Source organism: Callithrix jacchus, chromosome 14 (assembly GCF_049354715.1).
Source record: "Callithrix jacchus isolate 240 chromosome 14, calJac240_pri, whole genome shotgun sequence".
NCBI lineage: Eukaryota > Metazoa > Chordata > Mammalia > Primates > Cebidae > Callithrix > Callithrix jacchus.
In genome coordinates this window covers 50,337,155-50,353,615 of record NC_133515.1, presented here as the reverse complement: position 1 = coordinate 50,353,615, position 16,461 = coordinate 50,337,155, and positions in this window count along the sequence as shown.

The window sequence follows — 16,461 nt, the reverse complement described above, 5'->3', positions numbered from 1 at the left end:
GAAGCATGCACAAGTTTCAACAACTGAATTAACCAAGCAGAAGGAAGGATATCATAAATTGAAGATGAACTCAATGAAATAAAATGAGAAGCCAAGATTAGAGAAAAAAGGGCAAAAAGGAATGAACAAAGTCTCCAAGAAATGTGGGACTATGTGAAGAGACCTAAGCTACGTTTAATAGGTATACCTGAATGTGATGAAGAGAAAGAATCCAAGCTGGAAAATACTCTCAAGGATATTATCCAGGAAGATTTCCCCAACCTAGCAAGGCAGGCCAATATTCAAGTCCAGAAAATACAGAGAACACCACAAAGATATTCTGCAAGAAGAGCAACCCCAAGGCACATAATCATCAGATTCAACAAAGTTGAAAAAAGGATAAAATGCTAAGAGCAGCCAGAGAGAAAGGTCAGGTCACCCACAAAGGGAAGCCCATCAGACTCACAGCAGATCTCTTGGCAGAAACCCTACAAGCCAAAAGACAGTGGGGGCCGATATTCAACATCCTTAACGAATAGAACTTTCAATCCAGAATTTCATACCCAGCAAAACAGAGCTTCATAAGTGAAGGAAAAATAAAATCCATTGTGAACAAGCAAGTACTCAGAGATTTTGTCACCACCAGGCCTGCTTTACAAGAGCTCCTGAAAGAGGCACTACACATAGAAAGGAACAACCAGTACCAGCCATTCCAAAAGCATACCAAATGCTAAAGAGCATCAACAAAATGAAGAATCTGCATCAACTAATGGGCAAAACAGTCAGCTAGCATCAAAATGGCAGTGTCAAACTCACACATAACAATATTAACCCTAAATGTAAATAGGCTAAATGCACCAATCAAAAGACACAGACTGGCAAATTGGATAAAAAGCCAAAACCCATCGGTGTGCTGTATCCAGGAAACCCATCTCACATGCAAGGATACATAGGCTCAAAATAAAGGGATGGAGGAAGGTTTACGAACCAAATGGAGAGCAAAAAAAAGCAGGAGTTGCAATTCTTGTCTCTGATAAAATAGACTTTAAAGTAACAAAGATCAAAAGGGACAAAGAAGGGCATTACATAATGGTAAAAGGATCGATACAACAAGAAGAGCTAACGATCCTAAACATATATGGACCCAATACAGGAGAACCCAGATACATAAGGCAAGTTCTTAATGACTTACAAAGAGACTTAGACTCCCACACAATAAGAGTGGGGTACTTTAACACTCCACTGTCAATATTAGACAGATCAACCAGATAGAAAATTAACAAGGATATCTAGGACTTGAACTCAGACCTGGAACAAGCAAACCTGATAGACAATTACAGAACTCTCGACCCCAAATCCACAGAATATACATTCTTCTCAGCACCACATCACACCTACTCTAAAATTGACCACATAATTGGAAGTAAAGCACTCCTCAGCTAATGCAAAACAACTGAAATCATAACAAACAGTCTCTCAGACCATAGTGCAATCAAGTTAGAACTCAGAATTCAGAAACCAACCCAGAACCGCACAGCTTCATGGAAACTGAACAACTGGCTCTTGATTGTTGACTGGATAAACAATGAAATGAAGGCAGAAATAAAGAAGTTCTTTGAAACCAAGGAGAACGAAGACACAACATGCCAGAATCTCTGGGACACTTAAAGCAGTCTCTAGAGGAAAATATATACCAATAAGTGCCCACATGAGAAGAGTGGAGAGATCCAAAATTGACACCCTGTAGTCAAAATTGAAAGAGCAAGAGGAGCAAGATCAAAAAACCTCAAAACCTAGCAGAAGACAAGAAATAACTAAGATCAGAGCTGAACTGAAGGAGATAGAGACACAAAAAACCCTTCAAAAAATCAATAAATCCAAGAGCTGGTTTTTTGAAAAGATCAAAAAAAATAGACCACTAGCCAGATTGATTAAAAAGAAAAGAGAGAACAACCAAATAGATGCAATAAAAAATGATAAAGGGGAAATCACCATAGATTCCACAGAAATTCAAACAATCATCAGAGAATATTACAAACAACTCTATGCACATAAACTAGTAAACCTGGAAGAAATGGATAAATTCCTGGACACTTGTGTCTTCCCAAGCCTAAACCAGGAGGAAGCTGAAACTATGAATATACCAATAACAAGGTCTGAAGTTGAGGCAGCAATTAAAACCTACGACACAAAAAAGCCCAGGTCCAGATGGGTTCACAGCTGAATTCTATCAGACACACAAAGAGGAACTGGTACCATTCCTTATGAAACTATTCCAAAGAATCCAAACAGAGGGAATCCTTCCCAAATCATTTTATGAGACCAACATCATCCTGATACCAACTCCCGGCAGAGACCCAACAAGAAAAGAAAACTTCAGGCCAATATCCATGATGAACATAGATGCAAAAATCTTCAATAAAATCCTGGCAAGCCAATTGCAACAGCACATCAAAAAAGCTTATCCACCATGATCAAGTAGGATTCATCCCGGGGATGCAAGGCTGGTTCAACATACGCAAGTCTATAAACGTAATTCACCACATAAACAGAACCAAAAAAAAAAACCACATGATTATTTCAATTGATGCAGAGAAGGCCTTGGACAAAATTCAACAGCCCTTTATGCTAAAAACCCTCAATAAACTCGGTATTGATGAAACGTATCTCAAAATAATAAAAGCTATTTACGACAAACCAACAGCCATATCATACTGAATGGGCAAAAACTGGAAGCATTCCCTTTGAAATCTGGCACTAGACAAGGATGGCCTCTCTCACCACTCCTATTCAATATAGTACTGGAAGTTCTAGCCAGAGCAATCAGGCAAGAAAAAGAAATAAAGGGTATACAAATAGGAAAGGAGGAAGCCAAATTGTCTCTATTTGCAGATGACATGATAGTATATCTAGAAGACCCCATCGTCCCAGCCTAAAAACTCCTGAAACTGATAAGCAACTTCAGCAAAGTCCCAGGATGTAAAATCAATGTGCAAAAATCACAAGCATTCCTATACACCAATAACAGACTTAAAGACAGCCAAATCAAGAACGACCTGCCATTTGCAATTGCTACAAAGAGAATAAAATACCTAGGAATACAGCTAACAAGGAACGCAAGGGACCTCTTCAAGGAAAACTACAAACCACTGCTCAACGAAATAAGAGAGGACACAAACAGATGGAGAAACATTCCATGTTCATGGTTGGGAAGAATCAATATTGTGAAAATGGCCATACTGCCCAAAGTAATTTACAGACTCAATGCTATCCCCATCAAGCTAGCACTGACTTTCTTCACAGAACTGGAAAAAAACACCATGAACTTCATATGGAACCAAAAGAGAGCCCACATAGCCAAGTTAATTCTAAGCAAAAAGAACACAGTGGGATGCATCACACTACCAGACTTCAAACTATACTACAAGGCTACAGTAAACAAAACAGCATGGTACTGGTACCAAAACAGAGATATAGACCAATGGAACAGAACAGAGGCATTGGAGGCAACACAACATATCTACAGCCATACAATCTTTCATAAACCTGACAAAAACAAGCAATGGAGAAAGGATTCCCTGTTTCATAAATGGTGTTGGGAAAACTGGCTAGCCATGTGCAGAAAGCAGAAACTGGACTCCTTCCAGACACCTTACACTAAAATTAACTCCAGATGGATTAAAGACTTAAACATAAGACCTGGCACCATAAAAACCCTAGTAGAAAATCTAGGCAAAACCATCCAGGACATAGGAGTAGGCAAGGACTTCATGAACAAAACACCAAAAGCACTGGCAGCAAAAGCCACAAATGGGACCTAATGAAACTCCACAGCTTCTGCATGACAAAAGAAACAGTCACTAGAATGAATCAGCCACCAACAGAATGGAAAAAAATTTTGCAGTTTACCCATCTGACAAAGGGCTGATATCAAGAATTTACAAAGAACTCAAACAGATTTACAAGAATAAAACAAACAAGCTCATTCAAAAATGGGCAAAGGATATGAACAGACAGTTTACAAAAGAAGACATATATGAGGCCAAGAAACATAAAAAAATGCTCATCATCACTGGTCATCAGAGTAATGCAAATCAAAACTACAATGAGATACCGTCTCTCACCAGTTAGAATGGCGATCATTAAAAAATCTGGAGACAACAGATGCTGGATAGGATGTGGAGAAATAGGAACACTTTTACACTGCTGGTGGGAGTGTAAATTAGTTCAACCATTGTGGAAGACAGTGGGGCAATTCCTCAAGGACCTAGAAATAGAAATTCCATTTGACCCAGCAATCTCATTACTGGGTATATATCCAAAAGACTATAAATTGTTCTACTATAAGGACACATGTACACGAATGTTCATTGCAGTACTGTTTACAATAGCAAAGACCTGAAACCAACCCAAATGCCCATCGATGATAGACTGGACTGGGAAAATGTGGCACATATACATCATGGAATATTATGCAGCAATCAAAAACGATGAGTTTGTGTCCTTTTTAGCGACATAAATGAATCTGGAGAACATCATTCTCAGCAAACTGACACAAGAACAGAAAATGAAATACCGCATATTCTCACTCATAGGTGGGTGATGAACAATGAGAAAACTTGGACACAGGGAGGGGAGCACTACGCACTGGGGTCTATTGGGGGGAAAAGGGGAGGGACAGCGGGGGGAGCTGGGGAGGGAAAGCATGGGGAGAAATGCCAGATGTGGGTGAAGGGGAGGAAGACAGCAAATCACACTGCCACCTGTGTACCTATGCAACTATCTTGCATGTTCTGCACATGTACCCCAAAACCTAAAATGCAATTAAAAAAAAGAAAAGAAAAAGGAAAAAAATCAATGAAACAAAAAACTGTTTCCTTAAAAACATCAATAATGTTGACAAACCTCTAGCATGGATGAAAAGAAAAACAGAGAGAAGATGCAAATTACTAATATCAAGAAGACAACAGGGTTATCATTATAGAACCTGCATTTAGTAAAATAATAATAAAGGAATATTAAGAACAATTCTACATTTGGAAATTTGGCAACTTAAGTGAAATGAACCAATTTCTTAAAAAACATAATTCATCCAATATGAAATAGAGAGTTTGAAACACTGTATAGCTATTAAGTAAATTGAATTCATAATTGAAAAGCTCCCTATATAGTAATCTTGAAGCCAAGAAGGTTTTATCAGATAATACTATCTTATGTTAAAAAGAATTTATACAAGTTCTACACCATCTCTTCCAGTAAATAAAAGAAGAGGGAACACTTCTCAATTCAAAGTGGTATTACTCAATAGAAAAACTAGACAAAGATCAGCAAAAACAAAAAGAAAGCTATAGACCAGCATGTATATAGATGCAAAAATAATTTTAAAATATTAGCAAATAGAATTCAACAATATTTTAAAGGAAGTACATGCTGTGACCCAATGGAGTTTTTTCCAGAGATGCAAGGGTGGCTCTATTTGAATGTCAATTAATGTCATCTATCATCTTAACAGACTAAAGATGAAAAACCAATGAGCATATCAATTGGTGCAGATAAAGTACTGATGAAATTCCACACTTAATCACAATAAATTGTCTCAAGAAAATAGGAATAAGGGGAAACTTCCTCAATTTTATAAAGAACAGATACTCAAATACCCTTAGTACCTCAGAATTTGACTGTATTTGGAGATAGGGCTTTTAGGAGGTAATTATGTTAAATGAAGTTGTTAGGATTGGCCCTAATCCAATTTGACTGGTGACCTTATTATTATTATTATTATTATTATTATTATTATCATCATCATCATTTTTTGACTGTGACTTTATAAGCAAAGATTAGGTCACACAGAGAGATAGCAGGGGCAGGGAGAGAAGACTCTATGAAGAAGCTGCAAGATGGCACCCTTCTGTAAGCCAAAGAGAGAAGCCCGCCAAAGAGAGAAGAAACCAAACCTGCCAAAGATAAAGATCTTTGCCTGCTAGCCTCCAGAAATGTGATAAAGAAAATTTCTGTTGTGTAACTCACTCATTCCGTGACATTTTATTATGGAAGCCCTGGCAAATTAATACACTTTTTCTTTAAGATCAGGAAAAAGGGAGAAATGTTCTTTCCACTCTTATTCAACACTGGCCAGACCTAGAAGTTCTTGCATATTCTTGCAATAAGGCAAGAATAGGAAATAAAATACATACAGATTGGGAAGGAAGAAATAAAACTCTTCTATCTACAGATAACATGAATGTCTACATAGAAAATATTAAGGAATCGGCCAAAAATATCCTAGAAATAATATGTAATTTCAATAAGATTGCAGTATACAGGGTCAGTATACAAAAATTAGTTGTCCCCAGAAATATATACAATTACTATGTAACTATAATAATTAAAAATAAAGAAAAATTTGAAATTAGTTGTATTTATATGTACTAGCAATGAACACATAGACAGCACAATTAAAAATGCAATACCATTCCATGTTCATGGTTAGGAAGAATTAATATTGTGAAAATGGCTATACTGCCCAAAGTAATTTACAGAATCAACGCTATCCCCATCAAGCTACCATTGACTTTCTTCACAGAACTGGAAAAAACCACCATGAACTTCATATGGAACCAAAAGAGAGCCCGCATAGCCAAGTCAATTCTAAGCAAAAAGAACACAGCGGGGGGCATCACACTACCGGATTTCAAACTATACTACAAGGCTACAGTAATCAAAACAGCATGGTACTGGTACCAAAACAGAGATATAGACCAATGGAACAAAACAGAGGCACTGGAGGCAACACAACATACATACAACTATACAATCTTTGATAAACCTGACAAAAACAAGCAATGGGGCAAGGATTCCATGTTTAACAAATGGTGTTTGGAAAACTGGCTAGCCATGTGCAGAAAGCAGAAACTGGACCCCTTCCTGACACCTTACACTAAAATTAACTCCAGATGGATTAAAGACTTAAACATAAGACCTGGCACCATAAAAACCCTAGAAGGAAATCTAGGCAAAACTATCCAGGACATAGGAGTAGGCAAGGACTTCATGAACAAAACACCAAGAGCATTGGCAACAAAAGCCAAAATAGACAAATGGGACCTAATGAAACTCCACAGCTTCTGCATGGCAAAAGAAACAGTCACTAGAGTGGATCGGCAACCAACAGAATGGGAAAAAATTTTCGCAGTCTACCCATCTGACAAAGGGCTGATATCCAGAATTTACAAACAACTCAAGCAGATTTACAGGAAAAAAACAAACAAGCCCATTCAAAAGTGGGCAAAGGATATGAACAGATACTTTACGAAAGAAGACATATATGAGGCCAACAATCATATGAAAAAATGCTCATCGTCACTGGTCATCAGAGAGATGCAAATCAAAACCACATTGAGATACCATCTCACGCCAGTTAGAATGGCGATCATTAAAAAATCTGGAGACAACAGATGCTGGAGAGGATGTGGAGAAAAAGGAACACTTTTACACTGTTGGTGGGAGTGTAAATTAGTTCAACCATTGTGGAAGACGGTGTGGCGATTCCTCAAGGCCTTAGAAATAGAAATTCCATTTGACCCAGCAATCCCATTACTGGGTATATATCCAAAAGACTATAAATCGTTCTACTATAAGGACACATGTACACGAATGTTCATTGCAGCACTGTTTACAATAGCAAAGACCTGGAATCAACCCAAATGCCCATTGATAATAGACTGGATTGGAAAAATGTGGCACATATACACCATGGAATATTATGCAGCAATCAGAAATGATGAGTTCGTGTCATTTGTAGGGACATGGATGAATCTGGAAAACATCATCCTCAGCAAACTGACACAAGAACAGAAAATGAAACACCGCATATTCTCACTCATAGGTGGGTGATGAAAAATGAGAACACATGGACACAGAAAGGGGAGTACTAAACACTGGGGTCTATTGGGGGGAAAAGGGGAGGGCCAGTGGGAGGGGGAGGTGGGGAGGGATAGCCTGGGGAGAAATGCCAAATGTGGGTGAAGGGGAGAAGAAAAGCAAAGCACACTGCCATGTGTGTACCTACGCAACTGTCTTGCATGCTCTTCTCATGTACCCCAAAACCTATAATCCAATAAAAAATAAAAAAAAAATAAAAAAAAATAAAAAAAAATAAATGGGGATCAAATTAAAAAAAAAAAATGCAATACCACGTATTATTCATTAAAAAATACTTAAATATAAATCCAACTTAAGTGTAAATCTAGCAAAACATATGCAGAACTTGTATACTGAAAATTATACAATACTAATGGAAAAAAATCAAAGAAGATTTAAATAAATGTGTTGGACATGTGGCTCATGCTTGTAATCCCAGAACTTTGGGAGGCTGAAGCAGGTGGATCACTTGAGGTCAGGAGTTCCTGACCAGAATGGCCTACATGGTGAAACCCATCTCTAAGAAAAATGCAAAAAAAATTAGCCAAGTGTGGTTGCATGGGCTTGTAGTACCAGCTATGTGGCAGGCTGAGGCTGGAGAAAAGCTCGAATCTGGGAGGTGGAGGTTGCAATAAGCACCACTGCACTCCAGACTTGGTGACAGAGTGAGACTCCATTTCAAATAGAGAACTATACTATGCCATGGATAGGAAGATATGAACTAAATAAGATGTTAATTCTCCCCAAATATGAAAACAGGTTTAACACAATTCTTATCAAAATCTGTGATGGTTAATATTGAATGTCAACCTGACTGGATTGAAGAATGCAAAGTATTGTTTTTGGGTGTATCTGTGAGGGTGTTGCCAAAGGAGATTAACATTTGAGTTAGTGGAATGGGAAAGGCAGACCCACCCTCGATCTGAATGGGGGCCATCTAGTCAGTTACCAGCAGAGCCAAAATAAAAGCAGGCAGAAGACGTGGAAAGACTAGACTGGCTTACTCTTCTGGACTTCATCTTTCTCCCGTGCTGGATGCTTCCTGTCCTGGAACATCAAACTCCAAGTTCTTCAGCTTTGAGACTCAGATTGGCTTTCTTGCTCCTCCAGCTTGCAGATGGCCTAAACTCCCCTTTGTATATACATCTTTCCCATTAGTCTGTCCCTTTAGAGAACCCTGACTAATGCAGGCCAGGCATGGTGGCTTACGCCTATAATCCCAGCACTTTGGGAGGCCAAGGCTGGAGGATCACGAGGTCAGGAGATCGGGACCATCCTGGCCAACATGGTGAAACCCCATCTTTACTAAAAATGCAAAAATTAGCCAGTTGTGGTGGTGCACACCTGTAGTCCCAGCTACTCAGGAGGCTGAGGCAGGAGAATTGCTTGAACATGGGAGCCCGAGGGTGCAGTGAGCAGAGATCATGCCACTGCAATCCAGCCTGGTGACAGAGCAAGATTCTGTCTCCAAAAAAAAGAGAGAGAACCCTGACTAATACAAAATTCCAGCATGATACTTTGTAGATATAGGCAAGATTATTTTAAAATGTATAAAGAAAGTCAAAATAACTAGAATATAAGAATAAAGTGGGAGGAATTATTCTACATGATTTCAAAATATTATATAGCTATATTAATCAACTCTGAGTAGTGTTGGAAGAGCATAAACACATATAAAAATGAAACAAAATAGAAAACCCAGAAATAAGACCACACACATACACTCAACTAATTTTTGACAAAATTTCCAAAACAATTCAGTGAAAGGAAGTCTTTTCAACAATAGTGCTTAAGCAACTGGACAATCCAGAGGCAACAAAATGAACCCCAGACTAAGTCTCATGCCTATATAAAAATTGACTCATAATATACCACAGAATTAAATGTAAGACATAAAACTCTAAAACTTTTAGAAAAAAAATGGAACAAAAATCATCAGGATCTAGAACTAAGCAAAGCATTATTTATTTGTTTATTTTTTGAGATGGAGTATCACTCTGTCTCCCAGGTTAGAGTGCAGTAGCATAATCTCTGCTCACTGCAACCTCCATCTCCTGGGTTCAAGCAATTCTCCCACCTCAGCCTCCTGAATAGCAGGGACTACAAGTGCATGCCACCATGCCCAGCCAATTTTTGTATTTTTAGTAGAGACAAGGTGGTCTCAAACTCCTGACCTCAGATGATCCACCTGCCTCGACCTCCCAAAGTGTTAGGAATACAGGCATGAGCCACTGCTCCCAGCTAAGCAAAGCATCCTTAGACTTGACATTAAAAGCACAATCCATAAGAGAAAAAAATTGATAAATTAGACTTTATCAAATTTGAAATTTTTTCCATAAAAAATGGTTAAGAGTATGAAGAGATAAGCTACACACTAGAAGAAAATATTCAAACTACATACCCAACCAAAGCTTAGTATCTAGAAATATATAAAGAACTTGAAACACAACAGCAAAAACCCAAAAATCTAATTAGAAAATGGGCAAAAGACATGAACAGACATTAAACAAAAGAAGATGCCTTAGTTGATTTTCTGTTGCTATAACAGAATACCTGAGATTGGGTAATTTATACAGAATAGAAATTTCTTTCCTCCTCCTTCTCTTCCTCTTTCCTCTTCCTCTTCATTCTTTTTTCTTCGTTCTTCTTGACAGAGTCTTGCTATATTGCCCAGACTAGAGTGCAGTGGTGTGATCATAGCTCACTGCAGCTTTGAACTTCTGGGCTCAAGAAATCCTCCTGGCAGGGTGGGGTGACTCACACCTGTAATCCCAGCACTTTGGGAGGCTGAGGCAGGTGGATCACTTGAGGTCAGGAGTTCAAGACTAGCCTGGCCAGCATGGTGAAACCCCAATCTCTACTAAAAATACAAAAATTTGCCCAGCATGGTGGTGTGCGCCTGTAATCCCAGCTATTCAGGAGGCTGAGGCATGAGAATCACTTGAACCTAGGAGGTGAAGGTTGCAGTGAGCCAAGATTACACCACTGCACTCCAGCCTGGGTGACAGAGTGAGACTCTGTCTCAAAAAAAAAAAAAAAAATCCTCCTGCCTCAGCCTTTTAAATAGCTAAGATTACAAACATGTGCCATCATGCTTGGCTAATTAAAAAATAATTTTGTAGGGACAGGGTCTACCATGTTGCCTAGTCTGATCTCTCAAACTCCTGGCCGCAAGCAAGTCTCCTGCCTCAGCCTTCCAAAGTGCTGGGCTTACAGGTGTGAGCAACCTAACCTGGCCTAGAAGTTTATTTCTTATGGTTCTAGAGGCTTGGGGGGTCTAAGATCAAGGTGAGAGGGGCACACTGAGAGTAAAGCTGGCTTTTATAACAGGCCCACTCTTACATTAACTAACCCACTACCATGATAATCCATTAATCCATGGCAAGTCCTCAATTCTTAATATTGTTACACTGGGGATTAAATTTCAACATGAGTTTCAGAGAACAAAAACATTCAAATCATAGCAGAAGATACGCAAGTGTCAAATAAGAACATATAAAGATATTTAACATCATTAGCCACAAGATAAATACAGATTAAGACCATGATGAGTTATTACTATAAACCTAACAAAATGGCTTAAATAAAAAATAGTGACAAAACCGGATGCTGGCACAAATGTGGAGAAACTAGAACACTCACACATTGCTATTAGGAAAGTAAAATGGTACAGTCATTATGAAAAACATGGAAACAATATCACAGTTTTTTCTTGAAAGACTAAACATGCAAATACCATATCACCCTGAAGTTGCATTCTTGGGTGCTTATTCCAGAGAAATCAAGATTTAATGTTTATATAAAAACCTCCACATGAAAAATTAGTTGTTTGTAGGAGTGTGCCTCTGTAGTCCCTGCTATTCAGGTGGCACTGGCAGGAGGATTGCTTAGGCCTGACAGGTTGAGGCTGCAGTGAGCTGTGATCACTTCACTGCACTCTAGCCTGGGCAAAAAAGTGAGACTCTCTGAAAAACACAAAACCAAACCAAACAAAACCCTGCAAATGAATGTTTATATAGTTTTATTAATAATGGTACAAAACTTGCACAAAATTAGATGTCCTTCACCAGGTGAATAATTGGTTAAACATATTGTGGCACAACTATGCCATGGAATACTACTTGAAAATAAAAAGGAATGAAATATATATATATTTTTAATTTTGTGGGTACATAGTAAGTGTATATATTTATAGGGAACATAAGATGTTTTCATACAGGAATGCAATGTGTAACAATCACATCATGGGCAGTGGGATATCCATCCCCTCAAGCATTAATTCTTTGTGTTACAAACAATCCAATTATACTTTTTTAGTTATTTTTAAATGTATAATTAAATTATTATTGACTACAGTCACCCTGCTGCACAATCAGATGCTATGTTTTATTCATGCTTTCTAACTATCTTTGTACTCATTAACTATCCCCATCTTCCTCCTAACCCCCCACTAACCTTCCCAGCCCCTAGTAACCATCTTTCTACTCTCTATCTCCATGAATTCAGTTGATTTGATTTTTTTTTTCTTTTTTATTTATTTATTTATTTATTTATTTATTTTATTTTTTATTTATTTATTTTTATTGGATTATAGGTTTTGGGGTACATGAGCAGAGCATGCAAGACAGTTGCGTAGGTACACACATGGCAGTGTGCTTTGCTTTTCTTCTCCCCTTCACCCACATTTGGCATTTCTCCCCAGGCTATCCCTCCCCACCTCCCCCTCCCACTGGCCCTCCCCTTTTCCCCCCAATAGACCCCAGTGTTTAGTACTCCCCTCCCTGTGTCCATGTGTTCTCATTTTTCATCACCCACCTATGAGTGAGAATATGCGGTGTTTCATTTTCTGTTCTTGTGTCAGTTTGCTGAGGATGATGTTTTCCAGATTCATCCATGTCCCTACAAACGACACGAACTCATCATTTCTGATTGCTGCATAATATTCCATGGTGTATATGTGCCACATTTTTCCAATCCAGTCTATTATCAATGGGCATTTGGGTTGATTCCAGGTCTTTGCTATTGTAAACAGTGCTGCAATGAACATTCGTGTACATGTGTCCTTATAGTAGAACGATTTATAGTCTTTTGGATATATACCCAGTAATGGGATTGCTGGGTCAAATGGAATTTCTATTTCTAAGGCCTTGAGGAATCGCCACACCGTCTTCCACAATGGTTGAACTAATTTACACTCCCACCAACAGTGTAAAAGTGTTCCTTTTTCTCCACATCCTCTCCAGCATCTGTTGTCTCCAGATTTTTTAATGATCGCCATTCTAACTGGCGTGAGATGGTATCTCAATGTGGTTTTGATTTGCATCTCTCTGATGACCAGTGACGACGAGCATTTTTTCATATGATTGTTGGCCTCATATATGTCTTCTTTCGTAAAGTATCTATTCATATCCTTTGCCCACTTTTGAATGGGCTTGTTTGTTTTTTTCCTGTAAATCTGCTTGAGTTGTTTGTAAATTCTGAATATCAGCCCTTTGTCAGATGGGTAGACTGCGAAAATTTTTTCCCATTCTGTTGGTTGCCGATCCACTCTAGTGACTGTTTCTTTTGCCGTGCAGAAGCTGTGGAGTTTCATTAGGTCCCATTTGTCTATTTTGGCTTTTGTTGCCAATGCTCTTGGTGTTTTGTTCATGAAGTCCTTGCCTACTCCTATGTCCTGGATAGTTTTGCCTAGATTTCCTTCTAGGGTTTTTATGGTGCCAGGTCTTATGTTTAAGTCTTTAATCCATCTGGAGTTAATTTTAGTGTAAGGTGTCAGGAAGGGGTCCAGTTTCTGCTTTCTGCACACGGCTAGCCAGTTTTCCCAACACCATTTGTTAAACATGGAATCCTTGCCCCATTGCTTGTTTTTGTCAGGTTTATCAAAGATTGTATAGTTGTATGTATGTTGTGTTGCCTCCGGTGCCTCTGTTTTGTTCCATTGGTCTATATCTCTGTTTTGGTACCAGTACCATGCTGTTTTGATTACTGTAGCCTTGTAGTATAGTTTGAAATCCGGTAGTGTGATGCCCCCCGCTGTGTTCTTTTTGCTTAGAATTGACTTGGCTATGCGGGCTCTCTTTTGGTTCCATATGAAGTTCGTGGTGGTTTTTTCCAGTTCTGTGAAGAAAGTCAATGGTAGCTTGATGGGGATAGCGTTGATTCTGTAAATTACTTTGGGCAGTATAGCCATTTTCACGATATTAATTCTTCCTAACCATGAACATGGAATGTTTCTCCATCTGTTTGTGTCCTCTCTGATTTCGTTGAGCAGTGGTTTGTAGTTCTCCTTGAAGAGGTCCCTTACGTTCCTTGTGAGTTGTATTCCAAGGTATTTTATTCTTTTTGTAGCAATTGCGAATGGCAGTTCGCTCTTGATTTGGCTTTCTTTAAGTCTGTTATTGGTGTAGACGAATGCTTGTGATTTTTGCACATTGATTTTATATCCTGAGACTTTGCTGAAGTTGTTTATCAGTTTCAGGAGTTTTTGGGCTGAGGTGATGGGGTCTTCTAGGTACACTATCATGTCGTCTGCAAATAGAGACAATTTGGCTTCCACCTTTCCTATTTGAATACCCTTTATTTCTTTTTCTTGCCTGATTGCTCTGGCTAGAACTTCCAGTACTATATTGAATAGGAGTGGTGAGAGAGGGCATCCTTGTCTAGTGCCAGATTTCAAAGGGAATGCTTCCAGTTTTTGCCCATTCAGTATGATATTGGCTGTTGGTTTGTCATAAATAGCTTTTATTACTTTGAGATACGTTCCATCGATACCGAATTTATTGAGGGTTTTTAGCATAAAGGGCTGTTGAATTTTGTCAAATGCCTTCTCTGCGTCAATTGAGATAATCATGTGGTTTTTGTTTTTGGTTCTGTTTATGTGGTGAATTACGTTGATAGACTTGCGTATGTTGAACCAGCCTTGCATCCCTGGGATGAATCCTACTTGATCATGATGAATAAGTTTTTTGATTTGCTGTTGCAATCGGCTTGCCAATATTTTATTGAAGATTTTTGCATCTATGTTCATCATGGATATTGGCCTGAAGTTTTCTTTTCTCGTTGGGTCTCTGCCGGGTTTTGGTATCAGGATGATGTTGGTCTCATAAAATGATTTGGGAAGGATTCCCTCTTTTTGGATTGTTTGAAATAGTTTTAGAAGGAATGGTACCAGCTCCTCCTTGTGTGTCTGGTAGAATTCGGCTGTGAACCCATCTGGACCTGGGCTTTTTTTGTGAGGTAGGCTCTTAATTGCTGCCTCAACTTCAGACCTTGTAATTGGTCTATTCATAGTTTCAGCTTCCTCCTGGTTTAGGCTTGGGAGGACACAGGAGTCCAGGAATTTATCCATTTCTTCCAGGTTTACTAGTTTATGTGCATAGAGTTGTTTGTAATATTCTCTGATGATGGTTTGAATTTCTGTGGAATCTGTGGTGATTTCCCCTTTATCATTTTTTATTGCATCTATTTGGTTGTTCTCTCTTCTATTTTTAATCAATCTGGCTAGTTGTCTGTCTATTTTGTTGATCTTTTCAAAAAACCAGCTCTTGGATTTATTGATTTTTTGAAGGGTTTTTCGTGTCTCAATCTCCTTCAGCTCAGCTCTGATCTTAGTAATTTCTTGTCTTCTGCTGGGTTTTGAGTTTTTTTGATCTTGCTCCTCTAGCTCTTTCAATTTTGACGATAGGGTGTCAATTTTGGATCTCTCCATTCTCCTCATATGGGCACTTATTGCTATATACTTTCCTCTAGAGACTGCTTTAAATGTGTCCCAGAGGTTCTGGCACGTTGTGTCTTCGTTCTCATTGGTTTCGAAGAACTTCTTTATTTCTGCCTTCATTTCGTTGTTTACCCAGTCAACATTCAAGAGCCAGTTGTTCAGTTTCCATGAAGCTGTGCGGTTCTGGGTCGGTTTCTGAATTCTGAGTTCTAACTTGATTGCACTATGGTCTGAGAGGCTGTTTGTTATGATTTCAGTTGTTTTGCATTTGTTGAGCAGTGCTTTACTTCCAATTATGTGGTCAATTTTAGAGTAGGTGTGATGTGGTGCTGAGAAGAATGTGTATTCTGTGGATTTGGGTGGAGAGTTCTGTAAATGTCCACCAGGTTTGCTTGCTCCAGGTCTGAGTTCAAGCCCTGGGTATCCTTGTTGATTTTCTGTCTGGTTGATCTGTCTAGTATTGACAGTGGAGTGTTAAAGTCTCCCACTATTATTGTGTGGGAGTCTAAGTCCTTCTGTAAGTCATTAAGAACTTGCCTTATGTATCTGGGTGCTCCTGTGTTGGGTCCATATATGTTTAGGATCGTTAGCTCTTCTTGTTGTATCGATCCTTTTACCATTATGTAATGGCCTTCTTTGTCTCTTTTGATCTTTGTTGCTTTAAAGTCTATTTTATCAGAGATGAGAATTGCAACTCCTGCTTTTTTTTGCTTTCCATTAGCTTGGTAAATCTTCCTCCATCCCTTTATTTTGAGCCTTTGTGTATCCTTGCATGTGAGATGGGTTTCCTGGATACAGCACACTGATGGGTTTTGGATTTTTATCCAATTTGCCAGTCTGTGTCT